This window comes from Oryctolagus cuniculus, chromosome 15 (assembly GCF_051225735.1).
Source record: "Oryctolagus cuniculus isolate XC-2025 breed Fujian yellow rabbit chromosome 15, ASM5122573v1, whole genome shotgun sequence".
Classification (NCBI taxonomy): Eukaryota; Metazoa; Chordata; class Mammalia; order Lagomorpha; family Leporidae; genus Oryctolagus; species Oryctolagus cuniculus.
In genome coordinates, this window is record NC_142881.1 from 65859222 (window position 1) to 65867010 (window position 7789).

General features: G+C 51.1%; 1 protein-coding gene across 1 annotated transcript in view; it reads left to right on the forward strand.

The window, feature by feature from the left end:
• Nucleotides 1–7789, forward strand: part of SAMD8 (sterile alpha motif domain containing 8) — a 128479-nt gene that overhangs the window by 37135 nt on the left and 83555 nt on the right. The window lies entirely within an intron of this gene.

A 7789-nucleotide genomic window follows, 5' to 3' on the forward strand; every position in this document is an offset into this window, starting at 1 on the left:
TGGTGGCTGGAAGTCCAAACGTCATGGCACAGGCTCTGGCAGGGGCCTCATGGCAGATAGCAAGAGTGTATGCAGAAGGAAGAAACTGATCTCAAAACAGGCATCCAGAGAGACTGGCTGGGGCCAGACTCAGGCTTGTATAATAGTCCCCTCATGAGAACTAACCAGGGTCCCAGGAAGAATACCTTAATCCCTTTCCAGGGAACACCCCCAGATGACCTAAGGACCTCCCACTAGACTCCATCCCTTAAAGATACACCTGTCAGCCTTGCCACACTGAGGACCAAGGTCCCAGCACATGGGCCTTTGGAGATAAACCACATCCAAACCATAGCAGATTGGTTAATGCTAAGTTAAGGGAATGGATGAGCCCAGATGTGAGCAGGGTCAGAGAGCAAGCAAGGGTGCTACCCAGGAAGTAGCAACAGTGGAAGGGATGCAGGGTGATTGTGGCCCAGCTTCAGGCCTCACTCTTGGGCATGGCAGAGCAGTGAGGTGGAGGGGAGCTGGGTTGTCACCTGACTTGTCTCGGACTGCCCACCCACCTCTGTATAGTGAGTCAAGAGAGAAATAAACAGATGTCTATTAAAGCCACTGAATTTGGACTTACTGTTACAGCAGCCTAGCCTGGACCACAATGCATCCCAAGGCCAGTGTGGCTGGAATACATTAAATAAGGGAGGGGGTGTTAGATAAGAGCTGAGATCCCATAGGGCCTCATGGATAGAGATTTTGGGCTTTAGTCTAGGGGCAGGGGGTGGTTATATGATCTAATTTGCATTTTAAGAACACTGTGACTGGTGTGTGCAAGGTAGAATACAGCAGACACAAGTGGAAGCTGGGAGATCCGTGAAGAGGCTACTGCAGAGGTCCAGCCAGGAGACACTGGATGCCTTAGTTGTGCGTGGCAGCAGAGGTTGTGAGAAGTAGATCAGGTTCTGGATGTGTTTTCGTGGTAGCTTACAGAGAACTATCTGATGATCTGGCTGGATTATAGGTTCAGGAATAAATTAGATAATACAAAGTGCTTGTCATAGGCCTTGCACATAACTCTTGTGTTTTGTTTTTAAGTGTTTTGTTTATTGAAAGAGTTACAGAGAGAGGAGAGACAGAGAAAGAGATCTTCCATCCTCTGGTTCACTCCCCAGTTGGCCGCAATGAAGCTAGGAGCCTGGAATTCCATCCAGGTCTCCCACGTGGGTACAGGGGCCCAAACACGTGAGCCATCTTCTGCTGCTTTCCCAGGCACATTAGCAGGGATCTGGATCAGAAGTGGAGCAGCCGGGCTATGAAGCAGTGCTCAGTGGGGCTGCCAGCATCGCAGGAGGCAGCTTAACCCACTCCACCACAGTGCCAGCCCCAAAATGCTTGTGTTCATGAAGCCTTTCTGATCTTGAGGGTGTAGCCATTCCCTCTGCTGGACCGTGGTGGATTGGGTTAGGAAAGAGACTGATGACTGTGCTGAGTGTGGGGTCTCAGGCTGTGGCTGAGGCCAATCCCAGGGTGGGGGCCTGTCAGCAAGCGTGACCCAGCACCACAAGAGACCCTCCTGGCTGCACTCAGTCTGGCTTGGAAGGGGTCAAAAATTTAGTCACTCTGCATATCCCTGTACAGCAAATAATGACAGCTTCCAGCACAAGCTGGGAAGTATTCTAGAAGCCGAGGGAAAATACCCACAAGACACTTGGTGTCCCTGTCTGCTGCCACTCTTTGTCCTGGGATACACAAGTCAGGCCGCTTGATCTTCCCTGAGCTCCTCTGACCTGTCCCACACCCCGCCACCCTGTGCTGCTGGGCACGGAAGACTCTGATGTTGCTTACTGACGACACTGGGATCTTTTCCCAGTTAAGAGCTCAAGCTCTCCCAGTTCCCCTTTCTTGTTCAGGGTGGATCATGGATGCTCATCAGGGTTTGTGACAAGAGGCAAGGTAGGAAGGGGCCTTGAAGCTGCAGGGCTCCTTGAGCCCATCTGCTGCTCACCTGTGTTGGTGCGAAGTGGTCTCCTGCCAGAGGCCTCAGTGGGCCAGAGCAAAGGCCCCTTCCTTGTCCGAGTTTCCCTCAGCCCCTGTGTCTGGGACGTCATCCTGGAGAGGTGAAGCGCCACCAGGAGGCCTCCCTGCCAGCCAGCCCCTCAGCCATCTGCTTTCTTTGCCTGTCCTTCCAGAACATCCTCTTCACCTCCTCCCGTGGATTTGGCCTCCTTTCCCCATTTCTCTGGGATCATAAGGGCGAAATGACTTCCAGGTAGGGCTGGCAGATATACAAATAAATTTTTAGTATAAATATATCTTGTGCAATATTTGGGACACGCTTATGTTACAACATTATTTGTTGCTTATCTGGAAGTCGAATTTAACTGGCTGTCCTGTATTTTATTTGGCAGCTGTACTTTTAGGAACTTGATTATGGGAGATAAGAATGATAGAGTCTTTTAGTGTTTTTGAAAATAGGTGTGGGGCAGGCATTTAGCCAAATGGTGAAGCTGTTGATGTCCTGTATTGGAGTGCCTAGGGTTGTTTCCCCACTCTGGCTCCTGACTCCAGCTTCCTGCTAATGCAGAACCTGGGAGGCATCTGTGGTGACTAAGGTAATTGAATTCCTGCTACCCACATGGGAGGCCTGGATTGAGTTTCTACCTCTTGGCTTTGGTCCCACCCAGCCTAGCCATTTCAGACATTTGAAGATTGAACCAGTAGATGAGGGCTAGATTGCTCTCTCTCAAATAAAATTTTAAAAAAATAAATTATACAGGGCCAGTGTCATGGTGTAGCAGGTAAAGCCACTGCCTATGACACTGCCATTCCACATGCGCTCCAGTTCATGTCCTGGCTACTGCAGTTCTGACCCAGCTCCCTGCTAATGGCCTGGGGAAAGCAGTGGAAGATGGGCCCTTGCCACCCCCAAGGGAGACCTGATGAAGCTCCTGGCTCCTGGCTTCTGCCTGGCCCAGCCCCGGCCATTGAGGCCATTTGAGGAGTAAATCAGTGGTTGGAGGATCTCTCTCTCTCTTTCCTCCACCCTCCCGTGTTTCAAATAAATACATAAATAAATAAATCTTAAAAAAAAAAAAAAAAACACTACTATACCTGATACAGGGCTGATCCTCTCCGGGTCCCTTGGCGGGACAGACTTATTCAGGCTTCAGGAAGGAGGATGCCCCTCCCCTCTAGCATAGGCTGTTCCCAGTTCCCTAGAGGAGCCCACTGTGTGCACTGTGTGCAGGTGTTGGGGGTGGGGGGTTGAAGGAACCAACCTGGCTCCCTGCCCTTCCCCATCACCCCAGTCAGGCTTCCCTGGGCTGTGGTAGCCCTGTCCTGCTGGCAAAGCGATTGCTTACCTAGGACTTTTATGAGGACATTTTTATTGAGCTGTAATTGAAAAGAAAAAACCCTCCAAGACACTCCAGATTGTTCTCCTCAGCTGCTGAAGGCCTGGATGCGCGTGCGCGCCCGTGTGTGTGTGTGTGTGTGTGCGCACACTCAGAGACCTTGGTCAGACCACACCAGGATTCTGTTGGGAAAGTGAGGAGGTTTTTGTGTCAGACATTTACTTTCTGACCTCTCCTTTAAATTAAAGACCAGGGCGAAGATCAGGTGCGAGTCTGGAGAGCCTGTCAGACTCTTCATGGAGCAGATACCATAGTAGTTGGGGAAGTGGTGTTGTACGTAGGAGGCCGCATTTGTCATGACACCCAGTCTCCTAGCATATCTGTACAGCTCTGATGTAAGGAACCTGTAATAGAAGGCAGAGCATGTTGTGGGTGTGAAATTGCTTGGGGGAAAATGTGGATCATATACATGTATTTAAATGAATGTGAAATAAACCTAGAGATGGCCTATGAGCAACAGAGCAATGGTGACCACCCTGTCATGCCCCGCCACCCCTACTCAGGATGGTTGAAGGTGCAGACCCTCCTAACAAGTCTTGTTTTTCCCACATCAAGGAAAGAAGCTCAGCCTTTTATTGAACACCTGCTATGTGCCAGGCACCAAGCTGCTGCTCTAGTTCCATCCTCACAACAGACCTACCCAATGCACCTCTTCTGTCTTCTTACTTGTGCTTCAGAGGAGTTCAGCATCTGCTGGGACTCCCACAGCTGGTTAAGGGGGGAGTCTGCTTGTGGACCTGAGTCCACAAGGTGGCTGTTGGGTGCATTGGTTGAGATACTGCTTGGGATGCCCACATCCCATATGAGACAGCCTCAGTTTGAGCCCCAGCTCCTCTGCTTTGATTCCATCTCCCTGCTGATGTGCTCCCTGGGGGACAGCAGATAAAGGCCAAGTGTTTGAGTCCCTGCACCCACCTGGGAGCCCTAGATTGAGTTCCTCGCTTCTGAAGCCCAGCCCAGCCCTAGCTGTTGAGCACATCTAGGGAGTGAACCGGCAGATGGGAGCTGTCTCTCTACCTTGCACATAGAATACATAAATAAACATTTTTGAAGACCCCAAGTCCATGTGCCTGCAAGGCTCTTGATCTTCCTGCCGTTCTGTTCCCAGCCCCTGCAGCAGCCCATAATGGCCATGGTGGTATGTGGGTGGTGGGGTATGTTATGACCTCCTTGCTAGAGACATGGTGCCACTTCTCTGGAGGGGCGAAGCTGGGATGCAGAGTGAGACAGGCCAGGCCCCATGCCTCTCTGTGGTACCTTTCCAGGGCCCGGCCTGACCCTGCTGTTCCGTTGTCCTCCACTCACTCAACGTCTGATGGTGCCTGTGCTCTGATTGGAATTCAAGGAATGAAAGCATGGGGTTCTGTCAGGTGCCGAGAGATGTACTCCCACCCAGGTGCCCTCAGACTCATTGTCAGAACACAGCTGATGAGGGCTCCGCTGGAGAGTAGGTGTGTCTCCCAGGACGTGGCGTGACTCTGGTCCCCAGGTCGGCGTGGTTCTCCGGTGCAGGCTGCTGTGTATTCCAGGGCTTCACTTCTTCTTCTTCTTTTTCTTTTCTTTTTTTTTTTTTTTTTTTTTTTTGACAGGCAGAGTGGACAGTGAGAGAGAGACAGAGAGAAAGGTCTTCCTTTTGCCGTTGGTTCACCCTCCAATGACCGACACGGCCGGCGCACCATGTTGATCCGATGGCAGGAGCCAGGTGCTTCTCCGGGTCTTCCATGGGGTGCAGGGCCCAAGCACTTGGGCCATCCTCCACTGCACTCCCTGGCCACAGCAGAGAGCTGGACTGGAAGAGGGGCAACCGGGACAGAATCCGGTGCCCCGACCGGGACTAGAACCCGGTGTGCCGGCGCCGCAAGGCAGAGGATTAGCCTATTGAGCCATGCCGCCAGCCCAGGGCTTCACTTCTGATGGTCCTGTTGCTGGCAGCTGACCCCTCTGCTTGTTCACTCTGACTCCACCTGCCTCATGCTCGTGTTCCCGAGACCTCCCCACCAGTCTTGCTGCTCTTGCGCTACATACATCCCCATTCAAACTCCCCGCGAGAGAGGACCTCTTTGGGATGGCAGGCTTCCCCAAGGCTCTGGCTGTGGAGTCTGTACTCCAGGTGCCCTCTCCTGCCCCAGTCAGGGAGGGAATAGAAGCAGCAGATGTCAGGGCCAGGCTCTGAGCTGGAGCCCTGCGGAGTACCCTGCTGTGGAAATGTGTGCAGGCAGTCTGGGGCCTCTCCACACCAAGCTGTTGGCCTGGAAAGAAGGTGGGGTGACTGGAGCTTTGGACAGAGCTGGGGGGTCTCCACCCTGCCCACCCAAGGCCTTTGCCACCAGTGTTCCTCCTGGCCATAGACACGTCTCTTGATCTCAGGTAGGCTCTGGGCAGAGGCAAGCCTGGGCTGTACGCTCCCCATGCTTCCCGCAGACACGGCCTCATCTCCATGCACTGGCACAGGGGTGCATGATGTGGCCGCTCTGCCCTTTCACCAGCTGCTCATTCCTCCAAAGGTTCATTTAAAGCCAGAGCTGCTAGTCAGACCCGGCTCTGTCCGTGTGCTGGTTACCTACTGACGCGTGACAGATGACTCACATTGAGTCACTCAAGACAAGGGCATTTTCTTATATCTTATTCATAGGTTACTAATTCAGGCAGGCACAGATGAACAATCCTCTGTTCCCTGTGGCATTGGCAGAAGTCCCTTGGGATTGAGCTGGCTGATGTAGTGATCTAGAGAGTTCAAGGAGGGCTCCCTTAAATGTCCAGCATCTGCGATCAGCTGAGACTAGCGAGCAGCTAGCTCACACAGGAGCATGGCAGCACGATGGTCTCAGGGTGGGGTCAGACGTTGTGCACGGTGGTTCACAGTTCCTGAGTGAGCTGGAAGTTTCACAGTGTCTTATGACTCAGCCTCAGAAGTCCCAGAAAGTTACTCTGCTGTCTCCTTTTAGCAAACAAGTCACTAAGGCCAGCTCAGAGTGTGGGCGCAGGAAGCATTTAAGCACGTAGATTTGCTGCCTGAGTTGGGAGTATGATGTGGCTACGTTAGCCGTGTGACCTTGGGAGAGGTTGGGTAAGCTTTTTGAGCTTCATACTTCTCGTCTGTAACATGAGAGTAACAATAGCTACCCCTTAGGGCTTATGAGTGTTGAATTGTATATATAACTTATCAGTATCATGAAATTTATAAATAGGAGCTGGTGTTGTGGTATAGTGGATTGAACTCCCACTTGCAATGTTGGCATCCCATATCAGTGCCAGTTTGAGTCCAGCTGCTCTGCTTCTGACCCAGCTCCCTGCTAATGTGCCTGGGAGGCAGCAGATGATGGCTCAAGTACTTGGGCCCCTGACGCTTACATGGGAGACCAGGATAGAGTTCCTGACTCCTGGCCCAAATCTGGCTGTTGTGGCCTTTTGTAGAGTAAAGCAGTGGATGGAATATCTGTCTCTCCCTCTGTGTCTGTCATTCTGCCTTCCTATAATAAATATTATACATATGTATATATACTTATCTTCCCCAGTGGCTACTGTGGAAGGTCTGCTCAGGATCCCCACTGTCTGCAGTGCCATCTTCTTTCCAGGCAGCATCCCAGACTATTTCCCAGCCTCCCCTGCAGTTGTTGTGACCACGTGACCCAGTACTTCCATGTGGAGCCAGAGAGAAGGGGGACGTATAGCCTCTGCGGCCTCCATGCTCACTGCCCCGGCCCCTGTCAGCCTGTGTTATGAGCATGACATGCAACTCGCTTGAGTTTGGGCTCTGAGGCTTTGGGGTTGTCCATCAGAGTCGTCAGCCTGGCCTCGTGGTTGCCCTGGCGCGTGGGCTGCCCTGGCTCAGCTCCCTGCTCCTGTGCGCCTGTCTGTAAGGCGGGGATAATAGGATCTACCCGGCAGGGTCAGGAGGAGGGCGGGAAGTGATGGATGGTTTGTCTCACTGGCTTAGCAGCTCCTCAGCCACAGTTCTTTCCCCTAAATCCTGGAAACTGGGTCATCATTAGCTTTTTTTTTTTTTTTTTGAAGCAAGATTATCCATAACAAAGCCTCTTGGAGGTTTTGGAAGGATAACATTTGAATTCTCAGTATTCCATGCCTGAAGGCTAGTAGTAATGGTCCAGTTTTAATTCAGAACACTTCCTGAAATCCATTTGACTCGCTAGCTTTCAAAATCTAAATATATAGAATAAGCTGTTTCTAAATTAGCAGTTAGTTGATTTGTTTATTTTTACTTTTAAAATTATGCAATATCTAATCATACAAAAAAAGAAGCAACAAAAATTCATATTTCTACAACTCAGTATGGCCAAGTCTTAACATTTTGCTGTATTGGATCCATGTTCTTTCTAAAGAAATAAAACATATGGATAAGACTCGAAGAAAAAAAAAAAGAAATTACATACCTAGAGCAC